Raw genomic sequence first — 13519 nt, forward strand, 5'->3', positions numbered from 1 at the left:
AAACATCATTCTTCTGGTTCTTAAGTATGTTCAGATTTGTGCACTCCACCACAGAAGTTAATATTTCATTCTCTAGATTACAGAATAGGAAATTTTTTCTCTCCACATTCTCAGAGACGTTTGGATGAGTTGGAGATCATTTGTAATCCGTAAACACTAAAAGGGCATTTCTGCATCGTGAAATTGCTTCTGTATGCATAAAAAAGGATCTTTTATTTTGGGGGGCTTTTTGCAAACTCAATTCGCCTGTCATTACTCCATGGAAGCACAATTCAGAGTCTTCTTGTTTTGTTTTGATAAATTGTTCTTTTTGACTTTTCTTCAACTCTATAAGAAAAAAAATAGTCATGTCTCTGAAGAACCAAGAGTTATTTTGATTTGATCTAGAGACTCATTCGTACAAGTTAATTCCCAAGCCTGTTTCATAACGATCAAAGTATACAACCTCACAAATGACACATCCATCGAGGTCCCTGAAGTTGTTCCAAATGTCTAGCAAGAAGAGACGCAGGCACACACAAAGACTTGAGATCTGCATTTCTAAATGCTAGCATGGCAAGCGTAACCTGCCATGCCCTTGTAACCAAAGAAATGATCTTGGGAAAAACTGAGAAAAATGCCAGTCAAAGGTAAAGAACAGAATCCCTTGTCACAATTGGAGAGGTTGTGGTGGTATGCTACTCATACCTGCCCCCGCCCTTTAAGACTAGGGCCGTCCTTCTTCCCGTTGCCGAAGGTGCCAATGGCTGACAGTTCTGAAGAGATCCTCTCAGAGGACTGTCCTTTGCTGAAAAGAGCACCTCACCCATGCTGACCCTCTCCCTCTTCCTAAAGTCAGCCTGCATCCAGTCATCTTTAGTCCATCAGTAGTTACCTCATCTCCGTTACTCTATTAAACTTGATTGACTCATGGTACCAAGCAAACTCCAATGGTGCTGGTTTTCCACCTCTCACAAAACCTACAACATTGATATTTAAACCCTGAAATTTAATTAATTTTTTAGCGGCAACCAGTTTTATGAAAATAACCCAATATCCAAGCGTGCATTGGTGAGGCTGTTGGTTCATCTTTCAGGAAGGCTGCGCTTTACCCTGTTGCCCATCAGCCTTTTTTTCACACAGGCTGGCCCTCCATCCATCCTACTTAAAGCAGTATTTGCATGCACACCAAATCTCTGAATGTTTTTATTTGTCATTAAGAAGCAAATTACATTTATCAGAATTCATTCTCCTAGTGTCGCTGAACACAGAATAATCTTGGCTACGTTAATTGCCCTAGGACTGGTAGCTGTGAAAAAAATGCAGGATGGCTGCAAATATTCCAAACCTACTTTGGTCTGTTTGGACTCATGCAGCAGTCCAAAATCTCAGACCCCTTCCCTCAATTAGATGTAACTTTGAAGGGCCATTTGTTATGGGCTGAATTGTGTCCTACCCCTCCCCAAATTCCTATGTCTCTCAGGACCTCAGAATGACTGTATATGGAATTGGGGTATTTAAAGAGGTAATTAAGTTAAAATGAGATCATTAGGATGGGACACAATCCAATATGACTGGTGTCCTCATATGAAGAGTATATTAGGTTACAGACACAGGTAGAGGAAAAACAGATACAGGTAGAGGAAAAACCACCTGAACACACAGAGAGAAGACAGCCATCTACAAGCCAAGGAGAGAGACCTCAGAAGAAATCAGCTCTGCTGACACCTTGATCTCAGATTTCTAGCTTCCAATATTGTAAGAAAACAAATTTCTGTTGTTTAAGCCACCCAGTCTGTGGTACTTTGCTATGGTTGACCTGGCGAGCTAATACACCTTCCCAGCTTCAGTGCTCCTGGTGGGTTCCACTTTTTCCTCTTCTCAACCCTGCTTCCCTCATTTCTCTCCCTTTCCCTGAGGTAGATCTCAAAGAGCTTGATCCAATAAACTTCCTACTTACAAATCTCTTTCTCAGTCTGTTTCTCAGAAAACTTCACCTATGACAGCAACCCTCTGTTTTTTGGCAACCTGAATGATTTTCTTTTCATGCTCACTTTCTATATCATTTCCAGTGATGAAAATGGCAGCAGCCAATCACAGATAAAGCCTGCTACCTGAGGTCTGCCCAATAGCCAACTCTGCTACCAGCTCTTTGTTGAGAAGCAACCATATTCGGTCCCTGGAATGGCCAATGATTAAGAGGCCAGGACTCATTTTAAAAAGAAAACATTAAAAGTTAACATACACTATAAATATGTCCCAAATAAAGTGATAGTACATTTGTTGAGATCAGGGTTCCATCTGCCACTCACCATTGGAAAATGAGTCTCTCAAAGCTCTTTGTGCACTCGATTCTGAAGATGGGAAACTGGGCTCGTGGACAACTGTGTAATGTCAGCCATAACAAGTCAAGGTGAGGTCTATCTTATCATGGCTGAAGTGACTCAGAGCTGAAAGGAAATACATTTCTGCAGATGTATTTCTTGTTTCTAGTGCTATCTACATCCTTTTGTATAAGAGTAATGTATTCCCTTTTGTGTACGAGATTAGTTGTTTAGATGGGTTTTAACAAATCCATAAAAAAGAAAGTGAGTCTGTGTAGCCAGGATGTGTAACAGGCACTGTGTGCCCTGTTCATATCCCCTCATGGCTTAGCAGGAGAAGCCAGAGAATGGTCAAGCATCTGCATTTCTTTGCCTGGTGGCTTTCTTAGTGCTAGGAGAGTCTGACCAAGTTTCTAGTAAGCTGGGAATTTGGAGAATTAATATCTCCCACTCCAGCAGCTCTCAACCAAAGACTGACAAGAGTTAATGTTTTAATACCTCCACTTCATCACCCTTGGGAGGGAAAAAAAGCAGAGTTCTCCAGGGGGAAAAATTCTGGTTCCTCAGAGTGGTAACTTGATTGCTTGTTCTATATTGGCCTTCTTTATCCCTACTTTACCCAAACAATCTACTTGCATTCGAATCTTCCCTCACAGTCTGCTCAGGGAGAACCCAAATCAAGAGGTGAGAAGAAAATTGGCTAAATACCAACTGCAGCTGGTAAATCAAACGTTGATTTAATATAATTCAGCTTCTAACTCAGTTAAGCTATAGACCTCCATCTTACATTTTGCTATCACTCACACGATGCCCTAAGTTCCCTTAAACAGAGAAGATAGTGCCAGAAATAGGTCTTTTGACTTAAAGTTCTTCTTCACAGTCGAGCCTGTGACATAAACTTACTCTTTCAATGATGAAGCTATTGTTTATCAAGCACTCATGCAGCACTCACGTCAACCCAGGGAACCCAGCTGCAACCCCCTATTGTATATTTCATACTCCTGATTCTGAGAACACTGTTCCTTTTTCTTTTATTTGATTAAAACATCTGCAGAGGTGGTTCAGCTACCAAAGTTAATAATTACTCTTTTTTGGTCACAGTAATTAAATATTTCAAGGAAGAATTATCATTCATTGCTTCTTATGAGGTTGGCCCATGGAAGACAGTGCTTTATAAAGCCAACCAATCACAATTTTTAAAGATGCCATCACCAGGAGAAATAAAAATCTCTCCTCAAAGTGGAAATGTTATGCCAAGTCACAAGGTGGCTCTGAAGCCTGGTCATGATGCTCAGTGGAATGAGAGCCACCACGTAACTGTGAAAACCGGCCCCTGCATTCTCATTTTCTAAGGTTTCCATTAGCACCTGAAATCCAGGCACATACCATTTACAGTTCAAAGGAAGCTTATTAACATATCATCTGAAAGAGCATTTTGCCAGAACAAAAGCTGTTTTTCTCAAGCTGGTGTTTCTCCCATTTCTGCAAAAAAGAATATATTTTTTTTGTTCAAAAGACAAACCCTAAGAGAACAATCACTCTTGAGTAATTTTCCATAGGTTCATGTCTCATTTAATAAAAAGTAGCAAACCAGGGTGGTTCTATCCAAAATGCCCCCTGAGGGCTGGGTGGTGAAAGGAGTGACTTGTGTATATGTGTGGTACCTGCGTGGGTGGGTGTTTTTGTGGAGTGTACAAAAGAGAGAAAGGAAAGAAAAGAGAATGTTTCACCTATGACCCTCCTCTCAGCCACTCTCCATCCTCCCTTTAACTCCTCTAGAATATACTATCTACTCCAAACGGTGGATTGTTACTTTGTATTTTTAATTACTTATAGCTATTTCATATAAACTCTATCTAAATGCCAGATAAAGGAACATGTACCCAACTAGACTATACGCCCCTGGGGGAGACACCATCTTTTACTTTATTCATCTTTCCACTTAGCAATTGATATAGCTAATAGAAGGGTATAGAAAAGGCCTCCGTTGTACTCATCCACTGGACTAGCAATTTGGCTTTGAATGACTTGATTACCACAGCTCCCTCACTCGGGAACCTCCAAAAGAAAGACAATTTGAGAAAAAGGTAGAAGGTTGGCCCCTGATTCCCTATGGAAGAAATAGCCTTACTCTCCTCCCTCTGACATTCTGTGGTATCTCCATCTTCCCTGACATCTTTCTAAACCACATTGGCATCACCTTGACAGGTAAATAAGGCTGGTTCTTACTTCATATTTCAAAAATTGAACTCAACTTTCAGTGGTTTTATCATTTAAATGTTTTGTCAAATATTTATTGGCGAATACCCCCGGGGATTGTTAAGTCTCCCTCAGGAACTTGTGATAGTACCCAAAGTGCCCCCTGCAAAATTTTATTTAATTTTGAGTTTTGTCACATGGTCCTTTGTTTAGTGGGCTGCATTAAATATTCATGCTTGTATGTATATAAAAACATATTTCTCCTCTCAATCTTTACTGATCATCCGGGAAGTCGAGCTCTGCTTTACAGTGGCTTCAAGTCCTCCCTGAAACACTGTTCCATACTCTCCATGGGGAATGGAACCCCAGTCCCAGAAAATCATGACTTACAGACATAGAGTCAGTGTGCCTGGTATATTGGTACATTTGCATGATAGATAGATAGATAGATAGATAGATAGATAGATAGATAGATAGATAGATAGACGGACAGACAGACAGATAGATGGATAGATAGATGGATAGATAGATAATTGTTAAACATAAATAAAGATATTTGAACATCCACAAATACTAATGTTTTAGAAACTACAATCTTAAGGTATAGTTCAGTCTTCTAAACTTCACATTTGAAAACCAAATCAATTATAAATATCAACATCTTCTCAGAAGAAGGGCAGAGAAAAAGAGACTAACAGTTGTATAACACTTCTGTGCTGGACTTCAAGTTATGTGGTTTTATATGTGTAAGCTCAGATCATTTAGAATACTACCTGAAAAAACTATTATTATTTTAATTTTGGTAAGACAGTCTTTTTTTTTTTCCTTTTTTAAGCAAACAAAACAAAAACCACAAAACAATAATCAACCAATTCAAAACAAAACCATAAGAAATCTCATCCCACCCCACCCCACCCCCCCAAAAAAGGAAAGGAAAAGGAAAAGAAAGTCAAGACTAGAACATAGAAATGTTAACTGCATGCCAACCTTTTTAAACACTGGGGGCATATGGAAAAAAAAGAATAAAAGTCAGGTATCCACTAAGATTATTTTAATAGAAGGTAATGGAATGACAGCTTTCTGAAAATAGCCAACAGATGTCCCACCCATTATACTGAGCCTTATTATATAATATTTACTGCTGTAATCCTTTAAAAATTTATTTTCTAGACTTGATTCTATTCCAGCATCTGTGATGCTAAGTGCTGCAAAATTTCGCAGGGGGCACTTTGGGTATCATTGATTTTCACTGATGTTTCCAATACCAGTTATAGGTCAAAGCTGATGATCAGTAAAAATAAAGACTTTGTTTGCATTTTTATCAGTAAAACAATTAGATACAGACATTTATGCTGTGTCTAAAAATAGTCTGTAAAAAAAACAGCAGGAGAGGAAGTACCCAAACTACAAAGATGAGTACGTTTAATTGGCATATTTGAACAATTTAGAGTAACTACTCAATTGCTTAGAGAGACATTCTTAAAATGACATTGCCAAAATCCAGATTAAACTTTCCACATGAACTGAAGTATGAATTTGTTCCATGAACTTAACTGGATGATTTATTTGTTAAACAACAACAACAACAAACAATTTTCTATGTTATACTTTTGAGAAGATTAGAGAGAAAAGCTAAAATTTAATTTTGTGAATATATATAAAAAAGTATTTAGAGAGAATCATTGATGATGCGTTCATTGGAAAACTTTAACCAAGATTCTATTTTGCTATTTCATTTAATTTATAAGTTGTGAAATATATGCACATGTTCTGGAAAATAAATTATTTAAAGAGTATTTAACCCCCAAGTTAAATATTTGGGGAATTGCATGTGCAGAAACCATAAATTTTTCAACTGTGTTGAGGTCCACTTTGAGAAAAGTCCTAATTTTTAGGGAATTTTACACACACACACACACACACACACATATATATGTATGTGTGTGTATATATATATATATACACACACACACATACACACACACACACACATTTCCCCTATTTATGGAGGATCTTGTTGCGATCATAGTAGTTCACCATACAATCTAGTCATGCGGCAGCCTATATGTTTTCCATGTAAGTCAGAAACTCTGACCTTTCCCCATGCCTCTTCTCTAGCCAGCGGAGGTGAAATGGTTAATAGTACCCTTCCAGGCTGTGTGGGTCGTGGGCTTACATAAGACTTGTTATGGTGCTCTTGATTCTGCTCAATAGTGGAAAAACCATTTTTTCTCTTTGGTGACCAACCAGGAAATTACTTTGCTCTGACAAAATGGACTAAAACCATACTTTTTTGTCACCCACTGGGAAAATGCAGTAGGAATAAAAATCAGGGTGCTCACATTAGAGAAAATTGCTACTACATCAAGTAAATAAATTTGTGTAAATGCCTCCATTTTTCAGAATATACTGGAGAGGCAAACTAATGTAGAAATCAATTGAAGAGGACTAATTAAAGCAAACGAATAAAAGGTTCATCACATCCCAGGAGGTCTAGTGTAGGACAAAACTAGTGAGGGAGTCTATGAAATTACTTCACAGTATTTACCGAAAAGTAGCCTGGAATGCTGGGAGTTCCAAATGAGGATTCTCATATATTCCAGCTCACTGATAATTGCCTGAGAAATTCTGGTCAATTGCAAAGTTTCCTTAAATATGCATCTTTTATCTAAAATCATATTCAATTAAAAAAAATTCTACTCAATTATATTTTCATGCCTATTTTAGAAGAAAGATGTTTCTTTCTCTAAATATTTGTGTAAAATTGGGTCTCCTGGAAGAGATGGCATGTCTACCCAATGACTTCAAGTTCAGCCAGTCCATGTTACAAGATTCAGTTTTAGATAAGCCACATTGCTTTAACAAGAGAGGTGCTCTATTCAGGAGACCATGGTAGAATGGGAAAGAATAAATAGAATAAGCTTAAATTCAGACTTTGTAAATAAACTTGGGCACTTAATTACTTTGTCACTTCCAGTGAATTGTTTAACTCTTCTGTTCTTAGTACTTTCACCAGTAAAATAGGACTAATAATAGACTAATACCACAGGGTCATCTAGAATATTCAATGGGATGATGTGTGTGAGATAATTATAACAGTGTAACTATTGAATAAGTGGTAACTGTCACTCTCAATAAAGTTTGATTCAGTCTGCATGCAAAACTGTTACTGAATATCTCCAGGGTATTCAGTGTATACTGAAGTTGAAGGCAAAAATAAAATTATGTGAATTTGTAATACACTTACTAATACACTCCCATTCACAATGGCTTCTACTGCTCTGCATGTCTACAGTGGGTTTTTGCCACAAGTAAGAGTATCCCTTGTTATGTTATCTTACATAACTCAGCTTCTTGTCTAAGAAGTACATCCAGTAGAGAGAGTTCTTATACTTTATACATCTTCACAACTCCAAAACTCAGCTTTCAAGCTTTAGTAAGCATAAAACCTCCAAGTAAAATTGTTGATTCTTGACCTCCCTCACGGATATCATGATTTGTAAGTCTGGAGGGGCTCCCGGAAATCAGTACTTTTAACAAGTATCTCCCACCCCTGGGCCTTCCTATGCAGGTTGTCAATAGTACTCCACATGGTCTTTATGTGGCCTTCTTATATGAACACCTTTCACTAGATCTAGCACCAATTCTAATTCAGTATGAGTTTATCTTAATTTAAGCAATTACATCTGCAAACACCCTATTCCAAAAGAGGTCACATTTTGAGGTTCCAGGTAGACATGAATTTTACGAGGATACTATTTAACCCAGGACAACCCCCAAACTTGACTTTGACTAGTAAAAATCAGTTTTACTAGCTGATTATACTGCAGTATAAATGATTTAAGTGTGGTCTCTCTAATGTTCTAGGTAATTATCACAATACTAACTGATGATGTTTTCATAAAATAATTTTCCTGCAATATACTTTAATGCTCTCTATAAAAAATCCTATTCATCATGCTATTTCTGATAAGAAAATATGCCGCTAGTATGTATCCTGGTTCATTAATGAGGCATTTTTGTACTGCCTTGTAGTTTTTTTTATCCTTTTACATGTCACTGTGTGTCAAATACGGAGCTGGCTCTCAGTAAATATTGAGTTACATGCATATATTAACTCTGCAAGTAATATCAGGGATTATGGAGGACACAGGATGTATAAGACAGAAATTTTCCTGTTTTCAAGAAGATTTTCTTGTACAGAGGAGAAGAGCCCTTACACAGATAGTACAATGCCTGGTGGACAGTACAGGCTCAGAGCTTGCTTAAAAATTCTGCTGTTACCACTTTCTAGCTGCATGATCTTAGGCAAGCTACTTAAACTTACTAACGCTCAGTTTTCATATCCATAAAATGGGGATCATGCTTTCATCTATCTCATAAAACTCCTGCAAAGAATAAATAATAATCTGTATTAAGTGCTAAGCTAAGCACACAGCAAATGCTCAATAAATGTTAGCAATTACAGGGACCCAGGGGAAAGAGGGATGTTTGGTAGACTGATGATAATATTTCATGCGAATATCCCATTTTCCAACTGGATTATAAGCTTCCTGATTGCAAGGACCTTGTAATGTCACTATCCTAGTGTCTCTCATAACTCTTGGCAGATCAGCTCCACATAGGGGATTTGAATAATGTCACCAAATGCAGTCCTGGTCAATAGATTCATTGAGTGAGTCTGCCATCCCCTTCGTCAGCAGCACTAGCAAAAGGTCTATATGTTCTAGGCTTCTGCTCCTATTCACAGTTTTTTTCTTAAACAATGTAAGTTTTTCTCTCTAAGCAATGTACACTTTTATCACTCAAATATCTACAGGCAGATGGCAGGGGATAGTAGACTGATGGTTGGCAAAAGAAAATACCCCAGTGAAGTGGGTTGTGAGGAATGGGGTCGAGATTATACACATAAAGCAGGAGAGGAATAGTGAAAGTAAACCCTTCACATTCTTACTTCAATGCCATGAAGCCTCAGTCATTACTGATATCTAATTCATATAGGTTATAGCATGATACGCCATAAAATTCAGGGCGTCAGGGAGCAAAGAAAATTACAGGTGCTAATTACGTATCTTTCATTTGTCTGGAGAGGCTGGACTTTCAGCTGCAGCTTTCTGATCATGCACATAATGCTTTGTTATTTTTTCTTTGATGTTATTATTATGATATTGATTTTTTAAATGGGCCCATGGTAGAAGTTTTATGCATATGCCAAAGAAAATTCTACCATGACTTTTACATTTGTACTTCAGAAATTATCCTAAATATCCATCTGGAGCCTTGCAGTTAATGGATTTTCAGCTAGTTAACTTTGTCTGCAACACCCAAATACCTCCTGCATAAATTCACTTAAGTATCAGTTATTGTGAACAAGCCTATTTATTTAGCAGAAGTCATTTTATTATGCTGTTTCCAAAGCAAAAGCACTGGAGAGAAAATTCACATAAAATTAACATAACTATACCAACGCACAAACATGAATTGGTATAAACTACATGAAAAATGTTACTCTGCTCAAACTGTACTTTAGGAAGAACAATAATTGGATTTTACCTAAGTAACAAATTAGAGTCAACTACTAGAAATAAGCTTTGCCTTCTTTGAACTTTTTCTAACCTAATCTCACTTTGTAGGATTAGGAAATGATGATGATAAGTGCACAATAATAATGCCAACTGGCATCAGCATAAAATCTTGTCTCACCTTCAAAGCATTTTTCATGTCCATTACCTTGTTTTATTTTACTATGACACTTGTGGTGTCCAGAGGGACAGGTATGATAAATGCCACATTTCTTTTCTTTACTTTTCTTTTCTTTTCTTTTCTTTTCTTTTCTTTTCTTTTCTTCTCTTTTCTTTTTTAAATCGAGGTAACATTGGTTACTAACATTATATAAATTTCAGGTGTACAACATTATAATTCAATATCTGTACGTGTGCTCATCATCAGATATCTAGTGGACCCCATTACTCAATTCACCCTTCCCCCATTCCTCTTCTCTTCTGGTAAACACCATTCTATTGTCTGTTTCTATAAGTTTGTTTTTGTTTTGTTTTGTTAGTTTTTTATTGTTTTTTTTTGTTTTATATTCCACATATGAGTGAAATTATATGGTTTTTGTCCTTTCCCATCTGACTTATTTCATTTAGCATAATACAATCAAGATCCATCCATGTTGTTGCAAATGGCAATATTTGATCTTTTTGTGACTTAGAGTATTCCATTGCGTGTGTGTGTGCGTATGCTTGTGCGTGTGTGCATACCACATCTTCTTTATCCATTCACCTGTTGATGGATACTTAAGTTGTTTTTATATCTTACCTATTGTAAATAATGCTGCAATGAACATAGAGGTACATTTATATCTTACCTATTGTAAATAATGCTGCAATGAACATAGAGGTACATATATCTTTTCATATTCTTAAAATTAGTGTTTTCATATTCTTCAGATAAATACTCAGAAGAGGAAATGCTAGAGCATATGGTAGTTCTATTCTTAATTTTTAAAGCAACGTCTATACTGTTTTCTATAGTAGCTGCACCATTATACAATACCACCCATTTATTTATTTTATAAATAAGGTGAATGCAGCACAGGGAGGTTAAACAATGAGTTCAGTGGCACCAGCTGGTAAGGAGATTAAAATGTAGTCTTCTGTTACCTGCCTTTCTTGATGCATATCCCACTAAATAATTCTGCCTCAGAATATAGTTCATCACTAGTCAGATTCTTTTGGGCAATTGATCTTCATATTCAAAAATAAATTATCTAAATTATTAAGCAAGGTCAGATGTTGATTTCTTAAGAAATGAAGCAAATACCTGAGGCTAAAGAGGTGGAGAGTGTTACATGTGCAGTCTGTCCAGCCACTTATAGCTGAAGGTTGTCTGTCTGTCTATCTGTCTATTATCTGTCTATCTATCTACCTATCTACCTATCTATCTATCTCTAACCAACCCTCTCTGGTATGCAAGGATTAAAAATGAGTAACAAATTTAAAACAAGAACTATTTATGATGCTCAAAATAATAAGGCAACCAACATAATGATTTTGGGGGTGTATTTCTGTTTTGCCATTAATGTGAGAAAGAAGAGAAATTGAGATGGAGTAAACTAATGAAGGGGTTCAGAATAAGCATTCCTAAAATGTGCCACTTTGGCATGTGGAATATTTTGAGCTGAAGATAATCAAGACCCAGCATATTCAAGAAATACTTTTACCTCTCCCTTAACTGCCTAAAAGAATTTAGATAGAGGTCCTGGTCCAGAAAAACAAAACAAAACAAAAACAAAAACAAAACAAAACAAAACAAAACAAAACAAAACAAAAAAACAACTCTCACCAGAAACACTAGAAATGACCTACGAAATTATGGATTAGTTGTGCTAAACTGAAGGGGGAGCTAGGCAGGGCCTGGAAATCAAAGTCCTCCATGTGCCCTATTGTGTCTGCACAGCATGTAAATGTTTGTTTACCAAACATTTGCTCTTCAGATTATCCTGGAAATTGTCTTCCTCTCCTGGAAAGTCACAGACTCCTACTCTTTCTCTTTAGCTCGGGATGGCATATAAGGCTTTTTTGCCTGATGGCCTTTGGGTCTCATATTCTTATGGGGCCCCCGTACATATGTAATTAAGTTCATTTTTTCTCATGTCAATCTGATTATTAGACCAGCCAAAGAATTTAGAAGGGTAGAAGAAAAATATTTCCATTCCTGTACTAGGATTGGACAATTTCTTTGGTGTCTTCCACAGGTCAAAAAAAGAAAAAAAAAAAAAGATGTAAATTTATTTGAATTTTTAAAAAAGTCTCTGGATTTTTGGTTCATTGATTCAGGGTCTTGATTATTAACAAATCACGGACACACTCAGAACCTCTGTTTTCTCATCTTTGAAATAAAAGGGGTTAAATTTACCTTTTTTTTTTTTTTTTTAGGGGGGGCACCCCTTGGTTGACCTCACAGATTGCAAGGACCTTGTCAGCTTACAATACCTTATTTTCTTTATTTTTAAAAATTTTTTACACCTACAGCACCTGGTCTTCCTAGGTGGTCTCCCATCTAAGTACTAAGCAGGCCTGACCTTGCTTAGCTTCTGAGATCAGACGGGACTGGGCTTGTTCAGGGTAGCATGGCCATAGACAAAAGGGGTTAAATTTAAAGCTCCTAAGGACCTAATGACTCTCAAATTTTATAATTCTTAATGTTTTAATCTTCTCAATGCCTCCACCAGTGTATGTCCTAGGCATCCCAAATGAGTGCCAGGAACCTGCAGATTTAGCTCTACTGAAATTAGTAAGCCATAAAGCCCACCCAGACAATAGTCCTTTATACTTAGAGGAAGTATCAAGGAAGTGTCAAATTTTGTTTTGCATTACCCTCGAGCTGGATTTGCTTCTATGATTCTGGAAATAGAGTTTTGCTTCAGGCGCTTATTATCATTGACTTTTCTCTTGGGTCTCTAGTGTCCAGTGCCTTTTCGACCTCCTCCCTCAATTGAACCTAACATGTTTGCATAATTTCTGTTAATTCCTCTGCTCCTGGTCTTGGCTTTCTATTTTTTCTCTTTGTATTTAGCCCAAATAACACTGCTATATTGGAGGGAACAGTATTAGAACTGAACCTACTTGTTTAATTTTTACAATCTCTATTTTCTAGGGCTGAAAATCCAGTTGGACATATGACATATTTCCTCTTCCTTACCTTTTACCAGAACCTGGTTAAGAATCACTATTTAGGCTTTCCATCATCATTCTAAGTCTACCTCCACATATTGGTCCCCCGCCCCCACCATCAGGACAAGTTCCTGACACCTGAAAAGATCATAAAAATCTGCTCATATTCCCATAGACACAGCTTTTGATCTTCCTCTGCCTTTATATTCCTTCTGTTCTCACATATCAACTTTTGCTCATCTTATTCTCTTTCTCATAGCATTGTGGACACCCTATAATGAAGGCCTAACATTTAAACACAGATAAAGCCATTCCATCTCACCAGAATAATGTGAGGAT

The 13519-nt window shown here is 37.1% G+C and overlaps 1 pseudogene; it reads right to left on the reverse strand.

Moving 5' to 3' along the window:
- Positions 1 to 12529: 12529 nt before the first annotated feature.
- On the reverse strand, positions 12530 to 12648 carry LOC112471255 (annotated as a pseudogene).
- Between the last annotated feature and the right edge of the window lie 871 nt (positions 12649 to 13519).

This window comes from Pteropus alecto, unplaced genomic scaffold, assembly GCF_000325575.1.
Source record: "Pteropus alecto unplaced genomic scaffold, ASM32557v1 scaffold45, whole genome shotgun sequence".
NCBI lineage: Eukaryota > Metazoa > Chordata > Mammalia > Chiroptera > Pteropodidae > Pteropus > Pteropus alecto.